Genomic DNA, 13,479 nt, shown 5'->3' with positions numbered 1-13,479 from the left:
TGGTGGTGCATGCCTGTAATCCCAGCTATTCGGGAGGCTGAGGCAGGAGAATCGCTTGAACCCAGGAGGCAGAGGTTGCAGTGAGCCGAGATTGCGTCACTGCACTCCAGCCTGGGTGACAGAGCAAGACTCCATCTCAAAAAAAAAAAAAAAGAAAAAAAAAAAGAAATGCAATTTCTTGGTTCTCACGCCAGACCTAGGAATTGATAATTCTGGAGGTGTGGCCCAGCAATCTATGTTTTAACAAACACAGGTAATTCTTATTTACTCTGAAGCTCAAGAGAGGTGGAGACAGGGAGCCAGGAAACATCTATTTTTTTTTTTTTTGAGACGGAGTTTCACTCTTGTTGCCCAGGCTGTAGTGCAATGGCACGATCTCGGCTCGTCGGAACCTCTGCCTCCCAGGTTCAAGCAATTCTCCTGCCTCAGCCTCCGCAGTGGCTGGGATTATAGGCATGTGCCACCACACCCGGCTAATTCTGTATTTTTCGTAGAGATGGGATTTCTCCATGTTGGTCGGGTTGGTGTCGAACTCCCGACCTCAGGTGATCCACCCGGCTCGGCCTCCCAAAGTGCTGGGATTACAGGCATGAGCCACTGCGCCTGGCTGGAAACATCTATTAATTGAAACACTTGGAAAGTCTCCCCTGACCCTCACATAGGTGCCTGAAATAGCCCTCAGGCCCCACCTGGTAGGTAGGAATTCTGCTTTCAAGTCCCAGGTCTTGTGATCTTGGACAAGTGTCTCCTTCAGTGACTAATCCAATGACTCTTTGACAGTGTGCTGTGAACCAGGTTCTGAGCCAGGGGTTTCCCTGATCTGCTCAGTTTCTCCAGTTCTTACTTTGATCTCTGAGGCCCTTCAGCATCCAGTTCCTGCCCACTTCTTTGGACAACAGCTACTTTGGCCTTTTAGTTCATCTAGGCACCATGAGCTCTTTTGCTTCTGGGATTTTGCACATCCTATTCCCTTTGTCTAGCACACTCTTCCCCTGCTTCTCATCTTGATTAACTCCCACTCTTCATATTTCAGCTCAGTAGTCACTTTCTCAGGGGGCCTTTGCCCACTCTCTAGGCCAAGTGAGTTTTCCCTGTTACACATTGTTAGAGCTCTCTGTGTCTCATAGGGCTTGTGAGAATTTGTAATTGTTGTTTGAGTGTCCCTTTACTAGACTGTAAATGCCATGTGGGCAGGAACTTGCTTACTAGTCTTCTTAGTGTCCCACACAGTGCCTGACTTATGATTTGTGTTCAATAAGCTTATCAAACTGAATTAATTTATAAAATGGCAGATAGCACTATATGATACCCAAAGTTTCGTTTCAAGCCCAGACAATCTATAATCCAAGCAGGCCTTTTCTCAAGTTGATTTACCTGTCTTTTTTACTGCTGCATCTCCCATCTTGTGGCCGTAGATCTGAGCACTCACAGTGGGTCCAGGCCCATGCTGGGCTCTGCTCTAGTGGAGGCAGGTGGAAGCTCCTCAGGAGACACAGCCTAGGTTGGGTTCTGTGTCCTCCTGGATTAGGATTGTACTGGAATGAGAAGAGGAAAAATATTGGAAGAGGAATCCAAATATCTGGGTCCATGCCTTGTTATGTGACTGAGGGCCAATCAGTTTCCCCTTTTGGCACGTGTCCTCCTCTGTGAAATGAAGGTATTGGGATGGATGGCATACTTGGTAGTGGTTACTAGCACTGGCTCTGGAGTCATTCGGGGTTTGCCGTGTACTAGCTGGGGGGACTAAGGCAAGTGATTCCATCTCCTCATTTCCTTACTTGTAAAACAGGACCAGTACTAGTATCTGTTTCATAGGATTGTTTTGAGAATTAAATGAGATAACATCCTTGGAATGCCTAGCATAATGTGATTGCATAAGAAACATTTGATAAATGTCAACTATTATGACCATTATTGCTACTCCACAATTCAGCTCAACATTCTTGAAGGCCTTTGTATTGGGCCCTAGGCCTACAAAAACAGAAATGAATCCAGCAGTATTCACAGGCTGGGGGTGGGAGCAGATATGTAAAGATGCAATACCACTGCAAGGACAGTGTACAAGCTGCCAGGGTGTGGCTGCTTATGGAGGAAAAGGCTTCCTGGAGGAGAGAGATGGTGTTTGGGCTGGATTTTACCATCTGGGTGTTTGGAATAGCATGTGCAAAGGCAGAATGGCTTCTTAGGGGAACCCCAAATAGTTCCACATAGTTAGAATAGGAGGTGGTGAGTGGCAGGGATGAGGGTGGAGGAGTGAATGGCTGGAGATAAAGCTGAGAGGAAGATTGGGGGCAGATCTAGCTTAGGCCAAAGAACCTGACCAAGTCCTACAGATGGCGGGGAGCTAGGGAAGAGGAGTAAGTCAACCAAGAAGGATCAGATTTGCATTTCAAAAACACAGCTCTCCAGGTGGTGACAGAGGATGGTTGATCTGGGAGGAAGGGGAGGACTGTTGACCTGGAGACCTGGGCACAGAGGCTGCTAAACAAGCTCAATGAGAGGCCCCACTGGGGTGGACAGAGATCTAGAAGAGGATGTTCTAGGAAGCTTTTTCCTCTGTAAGCCTGTCTTCAGCCTGTTTTCAGGACAGCCTGGCCCTGGAAGGTGCAGGAGAGGTGAGAGTGACTTCTCATTAGGAGCCTCCGGGTCCTCTTTAACCTCTAAAGCTGCCTAATGAGTGGGAATCTGAAAAACAGTTTGAGGATCCTAGGTCTGCTACTCAAAGGATGCACAGTATATTAACTTCCTAGGGGTGCTGTCATGAGGCACACAAACCAGATACCTTTGAAGCACAGACATTTACTCCCCCACTTGTGGAGGCTAGAAGTCTGAAATCCAGGTGTCAGCAAGGTTGGCTCCTTCTGGAGGCTCTGGGGCAATCTGTTTCCTGCCTTTCTCGTAGCTTCTGGTGGTTGCCAGCAATCTTTGGCACTTCTTGGCTTGCAGCTGCATCTGCCTCTATCGTCACGTGGCTTTCTCTCTGTTTCATTTCCTCTTATAAGGACACCAGTCATATGGGATTTAGAACCCACCCTAGTCCAGTATGACTTCATTTGAACTTGAGTAATTGCATCTGCAAAGACCCTATTTCCAAATATGGTCACATTATGAAGTTTTAGGTAGACATAAATTTGGGTGGGGAGGGGACACTGTTCAACCCGGTACATGCAGGAAGATGGGGAGGAGTGCATACCTTTTAGTTCCAGAAGGCTATGTCCAAATTTAGGCTTTGCAGTGGAGCCTCTATGAAATAGGGACAGTAAGCTGGGCATGGTGGCTCATGCCTGTAATCCCAGCACTTTGGGAGGCCAAGGTGGGCGGATCACCTAATCAGATTTGCATTTCAAATTTGAGTGATCTGAGGTGGATCATTCCTGAGGTCAGGAGTTCGAGACCAACCTGGCCAACATGGTGAAACCCTGTCTCTACTAAAAATACAAAAATTAGCCAGGCGTGGTGGCGGGTACCTGTAATACCAGCTACTCAGGAGGCTGAGGCAGAAGAATCACTTGAACCTGGGAGGTGGACACTGCAATGAGCCGAGATTATGCCACTGCGCTCCAGCCTGGGCGACAGAGCAAGACTCCATCTCAAAAAAAAGAAAAAAAGGGCCGGGCGCGGTGGCTCAAGCCTGTAATCCCAGCACTTTGGGAGGCCGAGACGGGCGGATCACGAGGTCAGGAGATCGAGACCATCCTGGCTAACATGGTGAAACCCCGTCTCTACTAAAAAAAATACAAAAAAACTAGCCGGGCGAGGTGGCGGGCACCTGTAGTCCCAGCTACTCAGGAGGCTGAGGCAGGAGAATGGCGTAAACCTGGGAGGCGGAGCTTGCAGTGAGCCGAGATCCGGTCACTGCGCTCCATCCTGGGCGACAGAGCGAGACTCCGTCTCAAAAAAAAAAAAAAAAAAAAAGAAAAAGAAAAAAAGAAATGAGGACAGTAGCACCTACAGTAGTGTCATGGTCGTGAGACTTGATCAAAATAACAGATATGAGCATGCCTAATGAGGTAGTACACAGTAGGCACTCAATAACTACTTCCTTTCCAGCTCTCCCTTCTCTGTACTTAGGAGCTTAGACAAGTCACCTAATCTTGCTTCACTTTCCTCATCTATCAAATGTGAATAATCATCATCTAGCCCTGCCTACTTCACCAAATTGCGATCCCAGGAGATAATGAGAAAGCTCTTTGTAAATTGCTTAAGGGCTTGTAGCTGTGATTTTTAATTATAATAATCATCATCATAATAACCCTTGGCCATTGCCATATCCACTGCATTCTCCTCAGAGCCCAGCCCAGCCTGCTCTTCTCCTGAGACAGGTCCTCTTTGCCTGTTTGTGCTCAGAGGCGTCCCATGAAGTGTCGCCTCTGTCCGAGTTGGGAGGACCTTAGAGATGGTCCTTGCCATTGCCCTCATTAGCCTGAGGAGGGAAACTGATGCTCAGGGAGAAAAAGGGACACCCGCAAAGTCACACAGTTGGTCAGTGGCAATTGGAACACCTTATCTATGGCTCCTGTCTTCAGTCTGAACAGTGCTTTTTCCCTAGTTGCAACTTTAGGCCCAGAAGCAGGAGCTCAGGGCAGATAGAGGCCTGGAGTGGGCTCTGCACATGTTCAGGAGGTGAGGATGCAACAGGAGAGTGTTCTGCTAAGTCAGAATTAGAACCCCAAGAAAGGGGTCCCTGGGCTCTGAGTGAGCAGGCTGAATGGGCGAGTTGTTCTGTTATCATTCTGGCTATGGCTATCTCTGCCTACTCTGGTGGGAGGGCCACCATGCGGGGCTCTGGAGTCTAGATGTAACCCAAGGCTTCAGTGTCCCTATTGACAGCCAGGGTGGCATTTCTCCACAGGTCCTGTCCCTCTAAGCCTTGCCTTAGTGGGTCTAGGGAAGGCTCTGGAAAAGAGAGAGGGCTTATACTGTCCTGGCAGTTTCTGGCAAGTCATCTTCCTTTCCCCCCACACTGGGGAAGCCAGGACCCTCCTTGGCCCCTTGATTCTTCTTTCCTTTCCTCCCTCCTCTTCTCAGTTTGCTCTCTTCCTTCTGTCTGCTTTCTCCCCTTCCCTCTCCCCACCTTGTCTCCAGATTAGAGGTCTAAAGATAGTCTCCAGGCCCACTTCAGGTGGGTGGTTTTGGGTTTGCTTGAGGCCACCTAGAATTAGAAAGTCTAGAGTCTTCCTCATAAGAGGCTCACTGTGGTGACTTATATGTTTATTGGCTTACTGTGTGCCAGGCCCTGTGCTAAGCACTTTACATGCCTTATGTCTTTTAATCCTTACAACTACCAAGCGAGGCAGAGATGATGATCCCCATCGTATTACAGGAGGCTAAATAACTTGCCCAAGGCCTACATAGTCCTCAGCCAGCAAGTGGCACAGCTGGGATTTCAATCTAGATCTGTCCGAAGCCCACTGGTACTCTTGAGTCTTTCCTATACTGCCTGTGATGGGGCCTGCAGGAGCATTTAGGGGTCACAGAGGGGCATGCATTTGCTCAAATTAGGAGAACAAATTCTTGACTCTCAGAGCAGGACTTCTAATCCAGGAATCTTCCCTCCCAGGCCTGCACTCTGCCAGCACCTCCGGGACTGGCCTTTCTATAGCATCAGCCTTGGGGCCCGCCAGGGCTCTGAGCCCATCTGGTTCTAGGCAGCTGCCCACCTGTAGGAGAGACACTGCATCAGTGCCAGGGGTGGTGACAGGGCCCATCTGAAGGTACTCGCCTTTTTTCCTAGTTATTGTTTTGTCACTGGCCACCTCAATTTTTCATTGAATCAAGTCTTCCACTTAAAGAAGCATATCATCTGCAAAGAGCATTACTTTTGTCTCCTCAGAAGGGTGCTTGGGAGCTTGGATATGCTGCAGGCTCAGTGACGGGTGGAACTCTGGAAGAAGTGGGGAGGGAGATAGAGACTGGAACCAGGAGACCCAGGTTCAGAGGTGTACATCCACCAGAAGAGAGAAAGAAGTAGCTGGCCTGAGGGCCAGAGGGAGGCGGCCTGGAGAGAGGGAGGAATAGGAAACCTGCTCTCACCCCAAGTGCAGCCCAGGAGTCCAGACTCCCTCCCAGGCAGGGCTGCTGATCTCAGAGTGTCACTCAGGAATCTAGGCAGCTGCAGTCAGCTTGCTCAGCCTCCACCCACCCCAACTGAGACCATTATGTTGGTCAGCCTGGCCCGGCCCAGCCACCTGCCTGCCTGAGCAGGTGGCTCAGTCAGAAGGGACCTTGGTGAAGGAGTGGTGGCTTTGAAGCTTCTATCCGCAGAGCCACTCTTCATAGGCAAGGAAGCAGAAGTTCAATTTGTGAAACAGCTAAAAGGTGGAGTGGCTTAGCACCCCACCCCATCCGCCTCCCTTCTAGGGTTCCCTAAGGCTGGGCTTCTCAAACTTTGTTCCCCCTAAGAGCAGCAAAGGTGAGCATGCTAAAAAACAAAACAAAACCCGGGCGCCATGGCTCATGCCTGTAATCCCAGCACTTTGGGAGGCTGAGGCAGGTGGATCACCTGAGGTCAGGGATTTGAGACCAGCCTGACATGGTGAAACCCCATCTCTACTAAAAATACAAAAATTAGCTGGGCATGGCGGCATGTACCTATAATTCCAGCTACTAGGGAGGATGAAGCAGGAGAATTGCTTGAACCTGGGAGGTGGAGGTTGCAGTAAACTGAGATCATGCCATTACACTCCAGCCTGGGTGACAGAGTGAGACTGTCTCAAAACAAAACAAAACAAAACAAAAACAACAACAACAAAAAAACCCCAACACTCTTTTTCCAGGACTCACCCAAGAGATTCAAACCCAGCTGCTCCATATGCTGGCGGGTTGTGGGGTGGTCAGATCTGAGGTGGGGCCCCGGAAGCAGCCTGCTGTAACAGACTCCCCATGGAGATGATTGGGACACAGATGGTTCTCAGATTGCCCTTGTAGAAGGCTGGTCTCAGATGTTCATGAACTTCTGAAATGGCATGCACAATGTTAAGAGTGTGCATTGTCCCCAGGAGAGGATCCACAGGCACCATCTGTCTTGGAGTCACAACCCATAAAACTTTAGAACTGCTGGCTTCAGGGTTGTTTTATGGAGTTGGAGCCTAATGTCTAGAGAAAGGTCACCAGGGAGCCAATGGCAGAGCTGGGTGGAGAGGGCTGGTCTCTCATGCCTCTCAGCACATTGTTGGCTTTGCTGTGAAGGTGGTCAGAGACTGTAGACCTGTCCCTCTGTCTGGGCCTCAGTTTTCCCAGCTGTAAAATGGGGGTTGGACAGGATAATCCCAAAGTTTCATGCAGCTTTGATCTGTGGTTCTGGAAGTCAGGTCTCCTGCTGCCCAGTCCAAGTTCTCTGTCCTTTTCCTTGCTCCTTCCTGGCTTCACCCACCACTGGGGGGACCTTCCTCTTAAGCATCTTCCACCTTCAGAGATTCTGGACATAGCCTGCATTCTGGCCCCTTGAATCCCTTCTGTCGGACCACATGCCCAAATGCTCAAGCCCTTTCTCCTTTTCCATCCCCACTCACCATAAGTGAGCAAGGTGCCCATGAATCTGGGGAAGCTGAAGGTGGCCTCTGTTCAGAGCTGGACATATGGGTCAGTGCCAAGGGGAGGGCTGCGAGAACTAATTTTCTGAGGCTCCTGGGACATGCCCAGTGCTTCCTATGTCTTTGCCCCAGCTCCCTCTGTTCCTCTCTGCCAAGAATGCCACCCCCATCATTCCCCAATCACTGTTGAAATCCTGTCTGCCTTTTCAAGGCTCAGCTCAGATGCCAGCCTATGTCCTACAAAACCTTGTAAGCCCTCCCCCTCACCCCAAGATGAAATTTGTCTTTAACTCCTCTGCACTCCCTTAGTACCTTATCTGTTCCCCTCTGGGGGATGAGTTCTGTTTGGTCTTAGCTTTATCCAGGGAGGTGACTGTTTTCTTCCACCAGGTTGTGAGCACTGGGATGTCTTATGTCTTATTCTTTGCTTCCCAGCACCTAGCATGGGGCTGTGCACAGAACAAGTGCTTAATTGAGGCTTACTAAGTTTGCAGAATCTGCATCCAGCTCTGGGCTGAGCTGGCCTTTCTACAGCCCCTATGGCCCATGTCACTGGCAGGCCATGGTTTCTCACATGGCCCCTCCCTCTATTTGTGGATTGAAGGGAGGCCAAGTAGGGCAATGAGTAAGAACTTAAATTCCAATCTTGATTCTGCCATTTCTGGGCTGTGTAACCTTAAGCAGATCATTTCCCCTCTCTGAGCCTTAATTTTCTCAGTTTAAAACAAAGAGGTAGGGATGACAAGTCTATTGGGGGCTTGGGAGAATTAACTGAAGTGCTTTGTGTAAAATGCTGATAAAAGCATGGCAAAGAACAAATAGCTAATAAATGATTATGATTTATTATTTTTTGGTTAATAGTTATTACCATTGTTTCAACAAACATCTACTACGTTCTGAGCATTGTGCTGTGGGGGCCAAGGTGAGAGATAAAAAAAAATAATAATAATGACAGGAGTTCCTTGGTCTCCAGGGTCTTAAGGTCAAATGAGGCAGTAAGACCCTAGTACAAGAAGTCAGTGTCTGGCAGAGATGTGGCTGAGTGAGTTGAGGGGTGAGTCATTAGTGTAGATGCCAGGCTAGAGGTGACATTTGAGCCAGAAGGGCATGAAGCAGGAAGGGCAATGACAGTCTGGGAGGAGGCCCATATTCCCTGTGGAGAATGGGGAAGTGGGGTGCATATTTGGAGAGTTTTAGGAAGGATATGGGAAACAGCAGAGCAGAAGCAGAGTTAGAATCTCCCTGCAGAAGGGGCATAGGGTCGGCACCCCGGATGGAGCAGGAGCTTCAAGCTTTGTTTTGCCAAGAAGAATTTGGGGGAGTGATGACTCATGGTGCCGCCATTGAGAGTGAGAGAGAGACTGCGGGAAGGTAGCGTAGAAGAGTGAGGCTTTATGGCAGAGGAAGTGGGGACCAGGGAGGTGGGGGGACATTGTCCCTCTGCCCAGGCTTGTGCTAAGAATGGTGAGGTGGGCTTCAGTTCCGGGCTTCTGCAGGGCTGCCTGTTTATCTGGCCAAGATTGGGATTTGAACATTGATGTCTGAAGTTAAAGTACAAAATGACTCCAGAAATGTCAGAATCTTTATATGTCAGAGCCCACTAGCAGAAGTGATCTCTGAATCCACCTCCCTCATGCCACACCATGCAGGTGGGAAGCAGAGGCCTGGGAGGAGGAGATGGCACCCAAGAACACCTAGTGAACTGGCCCTGCGCACTCTGGATGGACTGTGGACCTAGGCCTGTGTTAGGGTGAGGAGGGGGCCGGAGAACCCACGAAAGATGTACGTGACAAGCAAACGTCAAGCTGGGAGCAGTCTGTTGCTAGGGTGTGTGCGTGATCCCAGGTGAGTGGGATGTGAGTGGGCCAGAGCCGTCATCATTCCAGGCTTTCCTTCCGGAAAAGGAGAAAGGGCCACATAGGTGGGAGCCAGGGGAATATTGGGATGTGGGGGAAATCAGGGGGTGGCTTGAGAAGAGGAGGCTGTTGCCAAGCAGCAAGAGATATGACTAGATGAGAACAGAAGAGGCACCCTAGCGTCTGTGGGCCTGGCTCTGTACAGCCCTGGACTGTAGAGGTATCACCTCCATTGCAAGGGAAGAAACCAGGACTCCCAAGGTCAGAGCTAGGAAGAATGGAGTCAGGAGTGGCATCCAGGGCTGGGGGACTTCAAAGCCATGTCTCTGGCATGCCCTGGGTGGCAACCATTCCAGTTTTTGTGAGATCCTGGGGTCAAAGGGGTCAAGGAAGTACTCAGCCCAGGGCAAGTCATCTTTCACTTCCTTTCACTTCCCCTCCATCAATCTGCCCATCGAGCAGGACTGTTTTCTTCTACTTTACCCACCCCGCTTAATTTGTTGATGAAAAATATTTATTGAGCACCACTATGTGCCAGGCACTGCCCTTGATTTCATGGAACTTATGCCATCACTCCTTGGCACCGAGGGCTATCCCACATTGCCAGGGAAGGATGGGAAGGAGGAGGGGAGGGGGCCACTGGCCACGTCTCTCTCCCTTTACATGAGTCACTCCCTCTTCTCAGCTTCTATCCCCTTGCAAATGCCCTAGCCCCAGATGGTTCTTGTTGGAACTACCTCCTGCCTAAATGAAAACCAGTCAGAGTTAATTGTTAAACCTAATAGCTGGTGAGAGTTTCACTCTGCTGGGCTGGTGGGAGTGGGACTGCACCCTAGGGGAGGGGTGGAGTCACCCAGGTTTTTCTGGCTGGTACCTGCCACCTTTTCCCTACTCTGGAATCTGCTTCCAGGGCCCTCTCCTCCCCTCTTCCCCAGGGGGCAGGCTGCCATCTGGCCCTTTCCCCTGCCTCCAGCTAAGGTGTCCCTGGGAGGTGAGCACTGGCTCTGGCCTTAGTCCAAGGGCCTCTGGGTGAGTGCTCTTAGGGGAGGTGTGGGGGAGGGCAGGGTGTCTAGCCCTGGAGACCTGCCCAGAGGCCAGGCAGCCAGTGGACCTTGCTGGCTTTGCCTCCTGCTGGGTGTGGGTGGGGGAGCTAAGGATGGTGTCATAGTGGCCTAAGCCCTACACACAGGACCACTGCCCGTGCAGCCCATGCTATGCCATTGTCCTGCCCTCCTTCCCTTTTGTCCTCTTCACTGAGTTTCTTATTCTGGGCCATTCTCTGCCAACAGACTGGGAGGTATGGGCACCCTGAGAATAGTGGCAAAGGCTTATTCCTTCTTCTAGTAGACTGAGCCTCAGGGTAGGCCCCTGCCAAAGTTTAGGGACAGAGCTCAGGTTTCCGAGTCAGCGGGCCTAGTCAAAGCTGGGTGACTTTGCGCAGGTGACTTACCTCTGTGAGCCACAGCCTCATCCTCTGAACACTACAGGAGTTCCTATTTGGGGGGGTTTGAGGAGTCAGTGAAGGATACTGGGTACTCAGATCCCATTGTCACCATCACTGTGTAGGCACCAGAGGTAAATATTAATATTAGGTTCAGTAAGGTTTTGTTAAATGAGTAGATGCCATTCTATTCAGAGGTAAGCTCACAGAGGTAAGTCAGCTTTACCTCCGAGGCTTAGCTCTGGGCTAGGGCCAAGGAGGCCATCAGCCCAGGCCCTCAAGGACTTGACTGCAGAGCTGCAGCTGCCCCATACAGCAGCCTTAGTCACATGTGGCTAGTGGACATGTACAATGTGGCTAGGACCACCGAGGAACTGAACTTTTTGAACTCTATCGCCCAGGCTGGAGTGCAGTGGCACAATCTTGGCTCATTGCAACGTCCACCTCCCAGGCTGAAGTGATTCTCCTGCCTCAGCCTCCAGAGTAGTTGGGACTACAGGCATGCCCCACCATGCCTGGCTAATTTTTTGTATTTTTAGTAGAGACGGGGTTCCACCATGTTTTCTGGGCTGGTCTCAAACTCCTGAGCTAGGGCAAAGTAATCCCAAAGGATTACAGGCATGAGCCACCACGCCCAGCCGAATTTTAAATTTCATTTAATATTTAATTTTATTTGATTTTAGCTAATTTAACATTTTAAAAGAATGCTCCATTTATTTATTGACAAACTATACGTGTTTGGAAACTTAGATTTGTGAATATACCTTTTTTTCTTTCCCCCCCGAGACGGAGTCTTGCTCAGTTGCCTAGGCTGGAGTGCAGTGGCACGATCTCAGCTTACTGCAAGCTCCACCTCATGGGTTCATGCCATTCTCCTGCCTCAGCCTCCTGAGTAGCTGGGACTACAGGCGCCCGTCACCACGCCCGGCTAATTTTTTTTTATTTTTAGTAGAGATGAAGTTTCACCATATTAGCCAGAATGGTCTCGATCTCCTGACCTCGTGATCCACCCACCTTGGCCTCCCAAAGTGCTGGGATTACAGGTATGAGCCACTGCACCTGACGCCTTTTTTTTTTTTTTTAAATCATAAAGGTGGCTGGGCACGGTCACTCACGCCTGTAATCCCAGCCCTTTGGGAGGCCAAGGTGGGCAGATCACTTGAGGTCAGGAGTTCGAGACCAGCCTGGCCAACATGGTGAAACCTCATCTCTACTAAAAATACAAAAATTAGCCGGGTGTGGTGGTGCACACCTGTAATTCCAGCTACTCAGGAGGCTGAGGCAGGAGAATCGCTGGAACCCGGGAGGCGAAGATTGCAGTGAGCTGAGATGGTACCACTATACTCTAGCCTGGGTGACAGAGTGAGACTCCATCTCAAAAAAAAAAAAAAAAATAAAATAAAATAAAATAAATTGTAAAGGCTTAAGCCTGTAATCCCAGCCCTTTGGGAGGCCGAGACGGGCGGATCACGAGGTCAGGAGATCGAGACCATCCTGGCTAACACAGTGAAACCCAGTCTCTACTAAAAAATACAAAAAACTAGCCAGGCGAGGTGGCGGGCGCCTGTAGAACCAGCTACTCGGGAGGCTGAGGCAGGAGAATGGCGTAAACCCGGGAGGCGGAGCATGCAGTGAGCTGAGATCCAGCCACTGCACTCCAGCCTGGGTGACAGAGCGAGACTCCGTCTCAAAAAAAAAAAAAAAAATTGTAAAGGCAAGGAGAATCTAAATATCTTATGAATATTTAGCACCTGAATCAAGATGTATTGTAAGTATAAAATACACATTGGATTTAGAAGAGGATGTATTAAAAAGTAAAATATCTCTGTAGTCTTTTTCATTTTAGTTTTAATTTTTTTTTAGAGACAGATTCTCACTCTGTTGCACAGGCTGAAGTGAGTGGCACGATCGTAGCTCACTGCAATCCCTGAACTCCTGGACTTAAGGGATCCTCCCACTTCAGCTAGTAGCTGGGACTATAGGCATGTGTCACCTCACCCAACTAAATTTTTTTATTTTTTGTAGAGACAAGGTCTTGCTGTGTTGGCCAGGCTGGTCTTGAACTCCTGGTCTCAAGAGATCCTTCTGCCTCAGCCTCCCAAAGTGTGGGGATTACAGGCTTGAACCACCGAGCCAGGCCTATAGTATTTTTTACATTGATTACATGTTGAGATAGATATATTGGGTTAAATGAATATATTATGAAAATTAATTTCCCTCATTCCTTTGCACTTTTTAAAATGTAGCTACTAAGGCCAGGCACGATGGCTCACACCTGTAAACCTAGCACTTTGGGAGGCCGAGGCAGGTGGATTGCTTGAGACCAGGAGTTCGAGACCAGCGTGGGCAACATGGAAAAACCCTGTCTCTACTGAAATTACAAAAATTAGCCAAGCATGGAGGTGCGTGCTTGTAACCCCAGCTATTTGGGAAGCTGAGGCATGAGAATTGCTTGAATGCGGGAGGCGGAGGCTGCAGTGAGCCAAGATCGTGCGTCTGCACTCCAGCCTGGGTGACACAGCGAGACTCTGACTCAAAAAATAAAATAAAATAAAATAAAATGTAGCTACTATAAACTTTTAAATTACATACATGACTTGCATTATATTTCTATTTGACAACACCACTGTAGACGGAGTTGAGCTGGACA

At 49.4% G+C, this 13,479-nt stretch overlaps 1 protein-coding gene across 32 annotated transcripts in view; it reads left to right on the top strand.

Annotated features, from left to right (window-relative positions):
• Window positions 1-13,479, top strand: part of LOC105496287 (erythrocyte membrane protein band 4.1 like 1) — a 140,539-nt gene that overhangs the window by 3,067 nt on the left and 123,993 nt on the right. For 7 of the 32 annotated variants that reach the window (XM_071079422.1, XM_071079414.1, XM_071079419.1 and 4 more), the window contains exon 1: window positions 9,225-9,377. The exons of 2 other annotated variants lie outside the window; for them this stretch is intronic. The gene's annotated coding sequence lies outside the window, so the exon portion shown is untranslated. Of the gene's footprint in view, window positions 1-9,201; window positions 9,378-13,479 lie in introns of those variants that run through there. 23 more of the 32 variants (XM_011766567.3, XM_071079394.1, XM_071079392.1 and 20 more) reach the window with 8 other exon arrangements.

This window comes from Macaca nemestrina, chromosome 15 (assembly GCF_043159975.1).
Source record: "Macaca nemestrina isolate mMacNem1 chromosome 15, mMacNem.hap1, whole genome shotgun sequence".
Classification (NCBI taxonomy): domain Eukaryota; kingdom Metazoa; phylum Chordata; class Mammalia; order Primates; family Cercopithecidae; genus Macaca; species Macaca nemestrina.
This window is presented reverse-complemented; position numbering and strand designations above follow the sequence as displayed.